Source organism: Caretta caretta, chromosome 10 (assembly GCF_965140235.1).
Source record: "Caretta caretta isolate rCarCar2 chromosome 10, rCarCar1.hap1, whole genome shotgun sequence".
In the NCBI taxonomy this organism is placed as follows: domain Eukaryota; kingdom Metazoa; phylum Chordata; order Testudines; family Cheloniidae; genus Caretta; species Caretta caretta.
This window is the reverse complement of record NC_134215.1, coordinates 84,565,164-84,581,982: the sequence shown is the minus strand read 5'-3', so window position 1 is coordinate 84,581,982 and position 16,819 is coordinate 84,565,164. Positions and strand designations below refer to the sequence as shown.

At 63.6% G+C, this 16,819-nt stretch overlaps 1 protein-coding gene across 4 annotated transcripts in view; it reads left to right on the top strand.

Annotated features, from left to right (window-relative positions):
- Positions 1 to 1,397: 1,397 nt before the first annotated feature.
- The window catches only part of ANPEP (alanyl aminopeptidase, membrane), a 51,373-nt gene continuing 35,951 nt past the window's right edge, over positions 1,398 to 16,819 (top strand). Inside the window, exon 1 of one of the 4 annotated variants that reach the window (XM_048865876.1) lies at positions 1,398 to 1,512. The gene's annotated coding sequence lies outside the window, so the exon portion shown is untranslated. The remainder of the gene's footprint in view (positions 1,513 to 16,819) is intronic. The other 3 variants (XM_048865877.1, XM_048865875.1, XM_048865873.1) reach the window with 3 other exon arrangements.

The following is a 16,819-nucleotide window of genomic DNA, read 5'->3' as shown; positions in this document are numbered from 1 at the left end:
GTCCTCCAGTGCCGTACCCTCCTTGGTGGTAGTGTCGAGTCGGCCCGGCCTGACCGTGCAGGGGCAGGGTCTCTGCGGCGGGAATACAGGCCTGGTTGTAGGGCCCATTAGACAGTCCCATGGAGCAATGCGGGACATGCCTGGGGAGAGGGGGCCCATGTGGGATTCTGTGAGCAGCCAACCGCGCCCGGTGCAGTTGGGGATCCCCAGCTGGTCACTAATCTCCAGGAACTACCTGTGCCGAGGTCATCCACAGTGGCACAAAGAGCTGTGGCTGGAGTCTGAGGCAGTGGGGTGGGGGAGGGATTCGCTCCCACAGCCATTTCACACTAGACCTGGGGTTGCAAGATACAGATCCTGGCACAGCCCAGTCCCCCTGGCCTGGCTCCCAACCAAGTCTGGTTCCCAACTGACCCCAGTTCCCACGGTTCTTGCTCCTCTCGGATCCCAGCTCCGTACAGCTCCTGTGGTCTCCAGCCCGGGTGGCGCGCTGCACTGGGTGCACGAGCGTGAGCCACGTGTCTCGGCTGCGGTGGAGGGTGAGCACTGCTCTGCACGGGCCAGGCAACAGCCCAGCAGCCTTCGGGATGGACGGGCCGGGATCCCTCGTAACCGCCCCGGCTCCCACGTGCCGCGGGGTGTGTGGGACACGCCATGTGCACAGAGCTCCGCTGACGCCTTCCGCTGGCGGCCGGGGGCTTGTTGCTCCAAGGGGTTTCTCCGGCACAGGGCCGTACGTTTCCAGAAAGCACCCGGCACTGCCAGGAATGGGGTGAGGGCTGGCTGGGTCGGCAGGGACTGGGAACTCGCTGAGGCTGGATCGGTGACTGGCGCCGGGGCGGGGCCCATGGCCTGGGATGTAGCAATAGTGTGGGGAGCTATGGCCTCTTCTCTGATGTGTCCAGCATGGCTGGCTGCTGCGGAGCCGGGGCAGGGGCTCCCTGGGCCAGGTCTAGCAGGCTGCGGCCTGGTCCCTGGCACTGTGTGTGGGGCCGGGGAGCAGCTCCTCGCTCGCCTCGCCTGCCAGAGGTGGCGTCGGCTCCGGGGAGCAGCAGGGGGGAGGCACCGTCCATGGGCAGGGGGACTCCAGCACCACAATGTCTGTGGGCAGAATCCGATGTCCAGCCTCCAGCTCGGGCCCCAGCTCAGCAACGTGGGCACTCCTCAGGCCCTGGAGCCGGCGCATGGCACGTCCCTCGCGCAGGGCCTGCCAGCCGCGCCAGGCCTGCTCACGCTGTGAGGTTCCCCAGGGCAGTGCCCTGTTGGCAGCCGTGCCTGGTGGTCGCTGGCCAGCAGTGCAAGGGTTAAGGTGGTGAGTGTGGTTCAGGTCGGGTTACTTCCCCTGGAGCATCGGGAGGAAACTTTCTTTTGCTGCTGGTTTGGGGCCAGCCGAGGGGAGGCGGAGGCAGATTCCGCAGCCCTGTGGCTCCACATCCCTGCTCAGGGGCTGGGACTGGCGGCAGCAGCCCCTGCGGAGTCCGGAGCTCGCACCCTGGGGATGAAGCCACAAAGGTGAGTGGGAGCCTCCTGCTCTGGCTGGGTTTGCTGCATCCCCAGCACCCCACCGACACCCTGCACCCCCCAGAATCCATCTCCCCTGCACACCCCTGTGCACACCCCACCGACACCCTGCACACCCCCCACAATCCATCTCCCCTGCACACCCCTGTGCACACCCCACCGACACCCTGCACGCCCCCCACAATCCATCTCCCTGCACACCCCTGTGCACACCCCACCGACACCCTGCACCCCCCAAAATCCATCTCCCTGCACACCCCTGTGCACACCCCACCGACACCCTGCACCCCCCAAAATCCATCTCCCTGCACACCCCTGTGCACACCCCACCGACACCCTGCACCCCCCAAAATCCATCTCCCCTGCACACCCCTGTGCACACCCCACCGACACCCTGCACCCCCCAGAATCCATCTCCCCTGCACACCCCTGTGCACACCCCACCGACACCCTGCACCCCCCAGAATCCATCTCCCCTGCACACCCCTGTGCACACCCCACCGACACCCTGCACACCCCCCACAATCCATCTCCCCTGCACACCCCTGTGCACACCCCACCGACACCCTGCACGCCCCCCACAATCCATCTCCCTGCACACCCCTGTGCACACCCCACCGACACCCTGCACCCCCCAAAATCCATCTCCCTGCACACCCCTGTGCACACCCCACCGACACCCTGCACCCCCCAAAATCCATCTCCCTGCACACCCCTGTGCACACCCCACCGACACCCTGCACCCCCCAAAATCCATCTCCCCTGCACACCCCTGTGCACACCCCACCGACACCCTGCACCCCCCAGAATCCATCTCCCCTGCACACCCCTGTGCACACCCCACCGACACCCTGCACCCCCCAGAATCCATCTCCCCTGCACACCCCTGTGCACACCCCACCGACACCCTGCACGCCCCCCACAATCCATCTCCCTGCACACCCCTGTGCACACCCCACCGACACCCTGCACCCCCCAAAATCCATCTCCCTGCACACCCCTGTGCACACCCCACCGACACCCTGCACGCCCCCCACAATCCATCTCCCTGCACACCCCTGTGCACACCCCACCGACACCCTGCACGCCCCCCACAATCCATCTCCCTGCACACCCCTGTGCACACCCCACCGACACCCTGCACGCCCCCCACAATCCATCTCCCCTGCACACCCCTGTGCACACCCCACCGACACCCTGCACCCCCCAAAATCCATCTCCCCTGCACACCCCTGTGCACACCCCACCGACACCCTGCACACCCCCCACAATCCATCTCCCCTGCACACACCTGTGCACACCCCACCGACACCCTGCACCCCCCAAAATCCATCTCCCCTGCACACCCCTGTGCACACCCCACCGACACCCTGCACACCCCCCACAATCCATCTCCCCTGCACACCCCTGTGCACACCCCACCGACACCCTGCACCACCCAAAATCCATCTCCCTGCACACCCCTGTGCACACCCCACCGACACCCTGCACACCCCCCACAATCCATCTCCCCTGCACACCCCTGTGCACACCCCACCGACACCCTGCACACCCCCCACAATCCATCTCCCCTGCACACCCCTGTGCACACCCCACCGACACCCTGCACCCCCCACAATCCATCTCCCCTGCACACCCCTGTGCACACCCCACCGACACCCTGCACGCCCCCCACAATCCATCTCCCTGCACACCCCTGTGCACACCCCACCGACACCCTGCACCCCCCAAAATACATCTCCCTGCACACCCCTGTGCACACCCCACCGACACCCTGCACCCCCCAAAATACATCTCCCTGCACACCCCTGTGAACACCCCACCGACACCCTGCACCCCCCAAAATCCATCTCCCTGCACACCCCTGTGCACACCCCACCGACACCCTGCACGCCCCCCACAATCCATCTCCCTGCACACCCCTGTGCACACCCCACCGACACCCTGCACGCCCCCCACAATCCATCTCCCCTGCACACCCCTGTGCACACCCCACCGACACCCTGCACCCCCCAAAATCCATCTCCCCTGCACACCCCTGTGCACACCCCACCGACACCCTGCACACCCCCCACAATCCATCTCCCCTGCACACCCCTGTGCACACCCCACCGACACCCTGCACCCCCCAAAATCCATCTCCCTGCACACCCCTGTGCACACCCCACCGACACCCTGCACCCCCCACAATCCATCTCCCCTGCACACCCCTGTGCACACCCCACCAACACCCTGCACACCCCCCACAATCCATCTCCCCTGCACACCCCTGTGCACACCCCACCGACACCCTGCACGCCCCCCACAATCCATCTCCCTGCACACCCCTGTGCACACCCCACCGACACCCTGCACGCCCCCCACAATCCAGCTCCCCTGCACACCCCTGTGCACACCCCACCGACACCCTGCACCCCCCAAAATCCATCTCCCTGCACACCCCTGTGCACACCCCACCGACACCCTGCACACCCCCCACAATCCATCTCCCCTGCACACCCCTGTGCACACCCCACTGACACCCTGCACCCCCCAAAATCCATCTCCCTGCACACCCCTGTGCACACCCCACCGACACCCTGCACCCCCCAAAATCCATCTCCCCTGCACACCCCTGTGCACACCCCACCGACACCCTGCACACCCCCCACAATCCATCTCCCCTGCACACCCCTGTGCACACCCCACCGACACCCTGCACCCCCCAAAATCCATCTCCCTGCACACCCCTGTGCACACCCCACCGACACCCTGCACACCCCCCAAAATCCATCTCCCTGCACACCCCTGTGCACACCCCACCGACACCCTGCACCCCCCAAAATCCATCTCCCTGCACACCCCTGTGCACACCCCACCGACACCCTGCACCCCCCAAAATCCATCTCCCTGCACACCCCTGTGCGCACCCCACCGACACCCTGCACGCCCCCCACAATCCATCACCCCTGCACACCCCTGTGCACACCCCACCGAGACCCTGCACCCCCCTAAATCCATCTCCCTGCACACCCCTGTGCACCCCCCAAAATCCATCTCCCTGCACACCCCTGTGCACACCCCACCGACACCCTGCCCACCCCCCACAATCCATCTCCCTGCACACCCCTTTGCACACCCCACCGACACCCTGCACACCCCCCACAATCCATCTCCCCTGCACACCCCTGTGCACACCCCACCGACACCCTGCACCCCCCAAAATCCATCTCCCTGCACACCCCACCGACACCCTGCACCCCCCACAATCCATCTCCCCTGCACACCCCTGTGCACACCCCACCGACACCCTGCACACCCTCCACAATCCATCTCCCCTGCACACACCTGTGCACACCCCACCGACACCCTGCACCCCCCACAATCCATCTCCCCTGCACACCCCTGTGCACACCCCACCGACACCCTGCACACCCCCCACAATCCATCTCCCCTGCACACCCCTGTGCACGCCCCACCGACACCCTGCACACCCCAAAATCCATCTCCCTGCACACCCCTGTGCACACCCCACCGACACCCTGCACCCCCCACAATCCATCTCCCCTGCACACCCCTGTGCACACCCCACCGACACCCTGCACACCCCCCACAATCCATCTCCCCTGCACACCCCTGTGCACACCCCACCGACACCCTGCACCCCCCAAAATCCATCTCCCTGCACACCCCTGTGCACACCCCACCGACACCCTGCACGCCCCCCACAATCCATCTCCCTGCACACCCCTGTGCACACCCCACCGACACCCTGCACGCCCCCCACAATCCATCTCCCTGCACACCCCTGTGCACACCCCACCGACACCCTGCACGCCCCCCACAATCCATCTCCCCTGCACACCCCTGTGCACACCCCACCGACACCCTGCACCCCCCAAAATCCATCTCCCCTGCACACCCCTGTGCACACCCCACCGACACCCTGCACACCCCCCACAATCCATCTCCCCTGCACACCCCTGTGCACACCCCACCGACACCCTGCACCCCCCAAAATCCATCTCCCCTGCACACCCCTGTGCACACCCCACCGACACCCTGCACACCCCTGTGCACACCCCACCGACACCCTGCACCCCCCAAAATCCATCTCCCTGCACACCCCTGTGCACACCCCACCGACACCCTGCACCCCCCACAATCCATCTCCCCTGCACACCCCTGTGCACACCCCACCGACACCCTGCACACCCCCCACAATCCATCTCCCCTGCACACCCCTGTGCACACCCCACCGACACCCTGCACGCCCCCCACAATCCATCTCCCTGCACACCCCTGTGCACACCCCACCGACACCCTGCACGCCCCCCACAATCCATCACCCCTGCACACCCCTGTACACACCCCACCGACACCCTGCACCCCCCAAAATCCATCTCCCTGCACACCCCTGTGCACACCCCACCTACACCCTGCACACCCCCCACAATCCATCTCCCTGCACACCCCTATGCACACCCCACCGACACCCTGCACCCCCCAAAATCCATCTCCCCTGCACACCCCTGTGCACACCCCACCGACACCCTGCACACCCCCCACAATCCATCTCCCCTGCACACCCCTGTGCACACCCCACCGACACCCTGCACCCCCCAAAATCCATCTCCCTGCACACCCCTGTGCACACCCCACCGACACCCTGCACCCCCCAAAATCCATCTCCCTGCACACCCCTGTGCACACCCCACCGACACCCTGCACCCCCCAAAATCCATCTCCCTGCACACCCCTGTGCACACCCCACCGACACCCTGCACCCCCCAAAATCCATCTCCCTGCACACCCCTGTGCGCACCCCACCGACACCCTGCACGCCCCCCACAATCCATCACCCCTGCACACCCCTGTGCACACCCCACCGAGACCCTGCACCCCCCTAAATCCATCTCCCTGCACACCCCTGTGCACCCCCCAAAATCCATCTCCCTGCACACCCCTGTGCACACCCCACCGACACCCTGCCCACCCCCCACAATCCATCTCCCTGCACACCCCTTTGCACACCCCACCGACACCCTGCACACCCCCCACAATCCATCTCCCCTGCACACCCCTGTGCACACCCCACCGACACCCTGCACCCCCCAAAATCCATCTCCCTGCACACCCCACCGACACCCTGCACCCCCCACAATCCATCTCCCCTGCACACCCCTGTGCACACCCCACCGACACCCTGCACACCCTCCACAATCCATCTCCCCTGCACACACCTGTGCACACCCCACCGACACCCTGCACCCCCCACAATCCATCTCCCCTGCACACCCCTGTGCACACCCCACCGACACCCTGCACACCCCCCACAATCCATCTCCCCTGCACACCCCTGTGCACACCCCACCGACACCCTGCACACCCCAAAATCCATCTCCCTGCACACCCCTGTGCACACCCCACCGACACCCTGCACCCCCCACAATCCATCTCCCCTGCACACCCCTGTGCACACCCCACCGACACCCTGCACACCCCCCACAATCCATCTCCCCTGCACACCCCTGTGCACACCCCACCGACACCCTGCACCCCCCAAAATCCATCTCCCTGCACACCCCTGTGCACACCCCACCGACACCCTGCACGCCCCCCACAATCCATCTCCCTGCACACCCCTGTGCACACCCCACCGACACCCTGCACGCCCCCCACAATCCATCTCCCTGCACACCCCTGTGCACACCCCACCGACACCCTGCACGCCCCCCACAATCCATCTCCCCTGCACACCCCTGTGCACACCCCACCGACACCCTGCACCCCCCAAAATCCATCTCCCCTGCACACCCCTGTGCACACCCCACCGACACCCTGCACACCCCTGTGCACACCCCACCGACACCCTGCACCCCCCAAAATCCATCTCCCTGCACACCCCTGTGCACACCCCACCGACACCCTGCACCCCCCACAATCCATCTCCCCTGCACACCCCTGTGCACACCCCACCGACACCCTGCACACCCCCCACAATCCATCTCCCCTGCACACCCCTGTGCACACCCCACCGACACCCTGCACGCCCCCCACAATCCATCTCCCTGCACACCCCTGTGCACACCCCACCGACACCCTGCACGCCCCCCACAATCCATCACCCCTGCACACCCCTGTACACACCCCACCGACACCCTGCACCCCCCAAAATCCATCTCCCTGCACACCCCTGTGCACACCCCACCTACACCCTGCACACCCCCCACAATCCATCTCCCTGCACACCCCTATGCACACCCCACCGACACCCTGCACCCCCCAAAATCCATCTCCCCTGCACACCCCTGTGCACACCCCACCGACACCCTGCACACCCCCCACAATCCATCTCCCCTGCACACCCCTGTGCACACCCCACCGACACCCTGCACCCCCCAAAATCCATCTCCCTGCACACCCCTGTGCACACCCCACCGACACCCTGCACCCCCCAAAATCCATCTCCCTGCACACCCCTGTGCACACCCCACCGACACCCTGCACCCCCCAAAATCCATCTCCCTGCACACCCCTGTGCACACCCCACCGACACCCTGCACCCCCCAAAATCCATCTCCCTGCACACCCCTGTGCGCACCCCACCGACACCCTGCACGCCCCCCACAATCCATCACCCCTGCACACCCCTGTGCACACCCCACCGAGACCCTGCACCCCCCTAAATCCATCTCCCTGCACACCCCTGTGCACCCCCCAAAATCCATCTCCCTGCACACCCCTGTGCACACCCCACCGACACCCTGCCCACCCCCCACAATCCATCTCCCTGCACACCCCTTTGCACACCCCACCGACACCCTGCACACCCCCCACAATCCATCTCCCCTGCACACCCCTGTGCACACCCCACCGACACCCTGCACCCCCCAAAATCCATCTCCCTGCACACCCCACCGACACCCTGCACCCCCCACAATCCATCTCCCCTGCACACCCCTGTGCACACCCCACCGACACCCTGCACACCCTCCACAATCCATCTCCCCTGCACACACCTGTGCACACCCCACCGACACCCTGCACCCCCCACAATCCATCTCCCCTGCACACCCCTGTGCACACCCCACCGACACCCTGCACACCCCCCACAATCCATCTCCCCTGCACACCCCTGTGCACACCCCACCGACACCCTGCACACCCCAAAATCCATCTCCCTGCACACCCCTGTGCACACCCCACCGACACCCTGCACCCCCCACAATCCATCTCCCCTGCACACCCCTGTGCACACCCCACCGACACCCTGCACACCCCCCACAATCCATCTCCCCTGCACACCCCTGTGCACACCCCACCGACACCCTGCACCCCCCAAAATCCATCTCCCTGCACACCCCTGTGCACACCCCACCGACACCCTGCACGCCCCCCACAATCCATCTCCCTGCACACCCCTGTGCACACCCCACCGACACCCTGCACGCCCCCCACAATCCATCTCCCTGCACACCCCTGTGCACACCCCACCGACACCCTGCACGCCCCCCACAATCCATCTCCCCTGCACACCCCTGTGCACACCCCACCGACACCCTGCACCCCCCAAAATCCATCTCCCCTGCACACCCCTGTGCACACCCCACCGACACCCTGCACACCCCCCACAATCCATCTCCCCTGCACACCCCTGTGCACACCCCACCGACACCCTGCACCCCCCAAAATCCATCTCCCCTGCACACCCCTGTGCACACCCCACCGACACCCTGCACACCCCCCACAATCCATCTCCCCTGCACACCCCTGTGCACACCCCACCGACACCCTGCACCCCCCAAAATCCATCTCCCTGCACACCCCTGTGCACACCCCACCGACACCCTGCACCCCCCACAATCCATCTCCCCTGCACACCTCTGTGCACACCCCACCGACACCCTGCACCCCCCAAAATCCATCTCCCTGCACACCCCTGTGCACACCCCACCTACACCCTGCACACCCCCCACAATCCATCTCCCTGCACACCCCTATGCACACCCCACCGACACCCTGCACCCCCCAAAATCCATCTCCCCTGCACACCCCTGTGCACACCCCACCGACACCCTGCACACCCCCCACAATCCATCTCCCCTGCACACCCCTGTGCACACCCCACCGACACCCTGCACCCCCCAAAATCCATCTCCCTGCACACCCCTGTGCACACCCCACCGACACCCTGCACCCCCCAAAATCCATCTCCCCTGCACACCCCTGTGCACACCCCACCGACACCCTGCACACCCCCCAAAATCCATCTCCCTGCACACCCCTGTGCACACCCCACCGACACCCTGCACCCCCCAAAATCCATCTCCCTGCACACCCCTGTGCGCACCCCACCGACACCCTGCACGCCCCCCACAATCCATCACCCCTGCACACCCCTGTGCGCACCCCACCGACACCCTGCACCCCCCAAAATCCATCTCCCTGCACACCCCTGTGCACCCCCCAAAATCCATCTCCCTGCACACCCCTGTGCACACCCCACCGACACCCTGCACACCCCCCACAATCCATCTCCCTGCACACCCCTGTGCACACCCCACCGACACCCTGCACACCCCCCACAATCCATCTCCCCTGCACACCCGTGTGCACACCCCACCGACACCCTGCACCCCCCAAAATCCATCTCCCTGCACACCCCTGTGCACACCCCACCGACACCCTGCACGCCCCCCACAATCCATCACCCCTGCACACCCCTGTGCACACCCCACCGACACCCTGCACCCCCCAAAATCCATCTCCCCTGCACACCCCTGTGCACACCCCACCGACACCCTGCACACCCCCCACAATCCATCTCCCCTGCACACCCCTGTGCACACCCCACCGACACCCTGCACCCCCCAAAATCCATCTCCCTGCACACCCCTGTGCACACCCCACCGACACCCTGCACCCCCCACAATCCATCTCCCCTGCACACCCCTGTGCACACCCCACCGACACCCTGCACACCCCCCAGAATCCATCTCCCCTGCACACCCCTGTGCACACCCCACCGACACCCTGCACGCCCCCCACAATCCATCTCCCTGCACACCCCTGTGCACACCCCACCGACACCCTGCACGCCCCCCACAATCCATCTCCCTGCACACCCTTGTGCACACCCCACCGACACCCTGCACCCCCCAAAATCCATCTCCCCTGCACACCCCTGTGCACACCCCACCTACACCCTGCACACCCCCCACAATCCATCTCCCTGCACACCCCTATGCACACCCCACCGACACCCTGCACCCCCCAAAATCCATCTCCCCTGCACACCCCTGTGCACACCCCACCGACACCCTGCACACCCCCCACAATCCATCTCCCCTGCACACCCCTGTGCACACCCCACCGACACCCTGCACCCCCAAAATCCATCTCCCTGCACACCCCTGTGCACACCCCACCGACACCCTGCACACCCCCCAAAATCCATCTCCCTGCACACCCCTGTGCACACCCCACCGACACCCTGCACCCCCCAAAATCCATCTCCCTGCACACCCTTGTGCACACCCCACCGACACCCTGCACGCCCCCCACCATCCATCACCCCTGCACACCCCTGTGCACACCCCACCGACACCCTGCACCCCCCAAAATCCATCTCCCTGCACACCCCTGTGCACACCCCACCTACACCCTGCACGCCCCCCACAATCCATCTCCCCTGCACACCCCACCGACACCCTGCACCCCCCACCATCCATCACCCCTGCACACCCCTGTGCACACCCCACCTACACCCTGCACGCCCCCCACAATCCATCTCCCCTGCACACCCCACCGACACCCTGCACGCCCCCCACAATCCATCTCCCTGCACACCCCACCGACACCCTGCACGCCCCCCACAATCCATCTCCCTGCACACCCCACCTACACCCTGCACTCCCTCCTACACACACACCATGCACCCTGCGCAGCCTGTAAATTCCCTACACTCTCCATACACCCTCTTACACACACATCCTATCCCCTGCACAGCCCGTACACCCTCTACACACAGCGTACACCCCCTTACCTGCATCTCCCATACACCCTTACACGCACCATATACCCTGTGCACACACCCTGTACATCCCCATGCACACCCCTACACACCCATAGGCTCCTTACACCCCCCCCCCGGCATATCCCCTACAGACATACATCCTGCATACCCTGTACATACCTCCTTCAGACACACCATACACTTTGCACACCCCATATTCCCCCTTACATCCCTACACACATGCCCCCCACCACACATACATTCTGTTACACACAGCCACACACCATATACCCCACATATTCCATACCTTCCTCTATACCCTACCTACCCACCCCATGCCCTGCGCACCCCATACACACACACACCCCCACACCATAACCCCACACAGTCCTACACACACATGCACCTTGTACACCCCCTACAGCCTGGACACATGCTTACACCCCATCCACCCTACCCACCTCCCCCACATACGCTCTCCCTACACACACACAGCCTACACAACTCAGTCTCTTCCCCTTCTAACCCCTGCACACACTTGTTTTCACCTAGCATGACCAAGTACCTTCTCCCTTTGAAAGGCTGGAGTAAATTAGGGTCAAGTGTTTGGGGCTGATGGGGGGTGGGTGTCACGGAGTCCCCAGGTGATGCTCTGGAACTGCTCCCCATGAAGCCAGTCAGGACTCTGGGGAAGTCTCCTCTCTGGGAGCAGCCTGTCTGCAGGACCCACAGCTCACACGGCTTCCACCTTCCTGGGTCTGACCTCGGAGCATTCAGCATCCTCTGCCCCTCTGTGCGCTTCTCACAGCGAGTCCGCCCAGGCAGGGTCCTGGGGAAGCTAAAGGGTCCTGCCCCCCAACTCCGCAGGCAGATGTGACTCTCAGCCAGCCAGGAAAACAGAAGGTTTTTTAGACGACAGGAACATGGTCTAACACAGAGCTTGTAGGTGCAGAGAACAGGACCCCTCAGCCGGGTCCATTTTGGGGGGCGGTGAGCCAGACAACCCTGTCTGCCCTTCACTCCATGTCCCCAGCCAGCCCCAAACTGAAACTCGCTCCAGCCCCTCCTCCTCTGGGCTTTGTCCCTTTCCCGGCCCAGGAGGGCACCTGATTTCTTTGTTCTCCAACCCTTTAGCTCTCACCTTGCAGGGGGGAAGGGCCCAGGCCATCAGTTGCCAGGAAACAGGGTGTCGGCCATTCTCTGTGTCCAGACCCCTGCACACACCTGCCCTCTAGGGCTCTGTGACAATCATACATCCTTACCCCACCCCCTAGATACTTAAGAACTGCATGGGGGAAACTGAGGCACCCCCACGCTATTCAGAGGAAGCCTTAAGAACAGTCCCGCTTTGTCACAGGGGGGCAACCCCCAAACAACAAGTGATCTGTGGGTGTGGAGGTGTCCTTGCCCCGACACAGACCACAGGGTTGGGCTTTTCCCTGCACTTTGGCAACACTTGTGGAATTCATCCTGCTGGTAAAGTTTCTTTGAATGGAACTGAACTGACTGGGTGTGCATGGGGGAAGTGGGGAGTGTGTGCATATGGCTGTGGGGTGTGTGACCTGGGTTGCTGTGCATGGGGCACATGGCAGTGAGTCTATGGCATGCATGGATTGTAGGGCAGCATGTGCACAGTGGTGAGGTGTGTGTGTGAGGCGGGGTGGATGGGGTGTGATGGGGGAAGGGAGAGTGTGTGTGACATTGGGGGTATGGCGCAGTGGAGACATGTGCGGGGTGGGCAGCGAGGGTGTGTGTGACAGAGGGGTGGGGATTATTCTGTGTGAACAAGTTGTGGGAGGTATTTATGTGTGTTAGCTGGCTGGGAGGGCTGGGGGTGGTGTGAGCTGAGGGGGGTGGGGGGCTGGCCTGGCTGTGCGAGCTGGGAGAGTGTGGGGGGCTGGCCTGGGTGTGCGAGCTGGGGGGTGAGCCTGTGGGTCCCCACCCTTCCCAGCCCCAGAAATCGACTCCAGAGATAGCTCCGGCCAGGGTCATTTGCAGCCTAACCTTGCTTCTGTCCCCCCAGCTAATCTCTGGCGTGAGCTCCACGCCTGCGGAAACATCTGGGGCTGGTTCCCGGGCTGGGGGTTCTGGGGCAGCGGCAGGGGGGCAGAGAGCTGCTTCCCAGCTGGGGATGGGATCATGATATTTTGCTTTTGGAAACTGTCAGTATCTTTTGCCAAAGCAAATCTTCTCCTGTCTGAACACATCCTTCCAGCCTGCGCCCAGCTCCTGGCGTGGGAACTGCTGCAGGCCCTTGAGTCCAGCCCGACTGCTGGGAACGGCCTGTGACGAAGTGGGACTGTTCTTAATGTTTCCTCTGAATAGTGTGGGGGTGCCTCAGTTTCCCCTAGGCAGTTCTTAAGTATCTAGGGGGTGGAGTAAGGGTGTATGATCATTGCAGAGCCTTAGAGGGCATGTGTGTGCAGGAGTCTGGACACAGAGAATGGCCAACACCCTGTTTCCTGGCAACTGATGGCCTGGGCCCTTCCCCCCTGCAAGGTGAGAGCTAAAGGGTTGGAGAACAAAGGAATCAGGTGACCACCTGGCCCGGGAAAGGAACAAAGCCCAGAGGAGGAGGGGCTGGAGGGGGTTTTCAGTTTGGGGCTGGCTGGGACATGGAGTGAAGTGCAGACGTGGTTGTCTGGCTCACTGCCCCCCAAAATGGACCCAGCTGAGGGGTCCCGTTCTCTGCACCTGCAAGCTCTGTTTTAGACCATGTTCCTGTCGTCTAATAAACCTTCTGTTTTACTGGCTGGCTGAGAGTCACGTCTGACTGCGAAGTTGGGGTGCAGGACCCTCTGGCTTCCCCAGGAGCCCCGCCTGAGCGGACTCGCTGTGGGAAGCGCACGGAGGGGCAGAGGATGCTGAATGCTCCGAGGTCAGACCCAGGAAGGTGGAAGCTGAGTGAGCTGCGTGTCCTGCAGACAGGCTGCTCACAGAAAGGCGACTGCCCCAGAGTCCTGACTGGCTTCATGGGGAGCAGTTCCAGAGCATCGCCCGGGGACTCCGTGACACGGCCCCACTCCCCAGCTGTGCCAGGCAGGAGAGAGCCTGGCAGAGGGGAAGGCCATGGGTGTGGCTCCACCACGCAGCAAATAACCAGGGGAAGCTGGGAAGGTTCCCCCCCAGCGTTCACTGGCTCATTGGCAGAGCTGCCGTGTGCCCGAGCCAAGCTGCAGGCCGGGGGCGGCCCAGGAGGGCTGAGGCTGCATGGGTTTGCCATGTGCTGCAAGGTGCAGGGTTTGCTCCACACGACATCCTCTCCCAAGTCCTGCTGGCTCTGCACTGAGGTCTGGCGCCACTTGCTCCCCCCTGCTGCCCTCTGCCCCACGCCAGCTGGGGCACGTGGCAGCCCCAGGACCTCAGTGCACTCCCTGGGGTGGCTCCCAGCAGGGCCCAGAATGGGGGTGTGCCTCAGGCTGCCTGGCTCGAGAGGCCATGGCCCCATGCCCTGCACTGTCGTGCTGCTGTCCTAGAGCTTGGAGAGGGTCGCTGAGCGCCCCAGCTTCCCAGTCCAGAGCTGCCTCGCAGACACGCCTCACGTGACTTCCCAGCTCCTGCACCCGGGGGTCCGGCGCTGCAGGCTCACAACTCTGCAAGGACTCAGGATGTGGGGCGCCAGGAACCCAGCAGTTCCTGCTGAGGAGATGGCTGTCCCGGCGTCCCCGGGCGATGCTCTGGAACTGCTCCCTGCGAAGCCAGGCAGGACTCTGGGGAAGTCTCTCTGGGAGCAGCCTGTCTGCAGGACACACAGCTCACCCGGCTTCCACCTTCCTGGGTCTGACCTCGGAGCATTCAGCATCCTCTGCCCCTCCGAGCGCTTCCCACAGCGAGTCTGCCCAGGCGGGGTCCTGGGGAAGCCAGAGGGTCCTGCCCCCCAACTCCGCAGTCAGCCGTGACTCTCAGCCAGCCAGTAACACAGAGGTTTGTTAGACGACAGGAACATGGTCTAAAACAGAGCTTGTAGGTGTAGAGAACAGGACCCCTCAGCCGGGTCCATTTTGGGGGGTGGTGAGCCAGACAACCCCGTCTGCACTTCACTCCATGTCCCCAGCCAGCCCCAAACTGAAAACTCTCCAGCCTCTCCTCTTGCCTTTGTCTCTTTCCCTCCCGGGCCAGGAGGCCACCTGATCTCTTTGTTCCCCAACACTTTCAGTCAGCACCTTTGCAGGGGAAGGGCCAGGCCATCAGTTGCCAGGAAACAGGGTGTTGGCCATTCTCTGTGTCCAGACCCCTGCACATACCTGCCCTCTAGGGCTCTGCAATGATCCTACACCCTTACCCCACCCCCTAGATACTTAAGAACTGCATAGGGGAAATGGAGGCACCCCCACACTATTCAGAGGAACCATTAAGAACAGTCCTGCTTCGTCACAGGGCCTGCACAGCAGCAGCCACTCAAGGTCCTTCACCTACAGACCTGCCTAGGGTTGCTCTGGGCACCGCGCAGGGCCCCTGAGCCTGTGAGCATGTCCCTTGGCGTGGCTTCTCTCTGCCTAGGCCCCTGACTGGCACTGGCATGCGGGAAGTGAGAACGCACTTCCAGGAGCCCTTGTTCAGGTCCTCTGCAAGTTATTCGCTCCCCCATAAGCTGATAAACTTTATTACACGATGGAGCAGATCATGGACTTTGGAAGCCTCACAGGTGGCTGGCAGAGCCCGCAACCACCCCAGCCTGTCTTGAGCGCTCCCACACCTGTCCAGCTCCACAGCAGCCTGCAGATGCTGTACCCCCAGGACCCCCACGTCAGGGCTCCCAGAGCAGGCAAGGGCTCCTGGTGTCGTGGTGGGTGACACTGGCCCGAGCCTGCCCCTCAGTGTGGGCAGGTGCGTGCACACAAATGCACACCAGCCAGGGAGGTGCACGCACTGACAGCCTGACAATGCATCGTGCTTTTCCTGGGCCTGCCCCGGAAGCACGAGGTACTTTGCAGGCAGCCAGGTGGTGGCCGCAGCACTGTGGAAACGCAGGGCTGGAAGGCCCCCGAGAAGTCACCAAGTACATCTCCCTGGGCCGAGGCTGGACCAAGTGCACCTAGACCAGCCCTGACGGGGGTTTGTCCAACCTGCTCTTCAAACCCTCCCCTGACGGGGATTCCACCACCACCCTTGGCAGCCTGTTCTGGAGCTGAGCTACCTCTACAATTCGGAAGTTTTTCCTAATGTCCAACCTAAATCTCCCTGGCTGCAGATTAAGCCCATCGCTTCTGACCCTACCTTAGGGAACATGGAGAGCAAACGATCCCCGGCCTCTTTAGAGCAGCCCTTCACAGCTGTACAGGCTGTTGCTAGCTCCCCTCT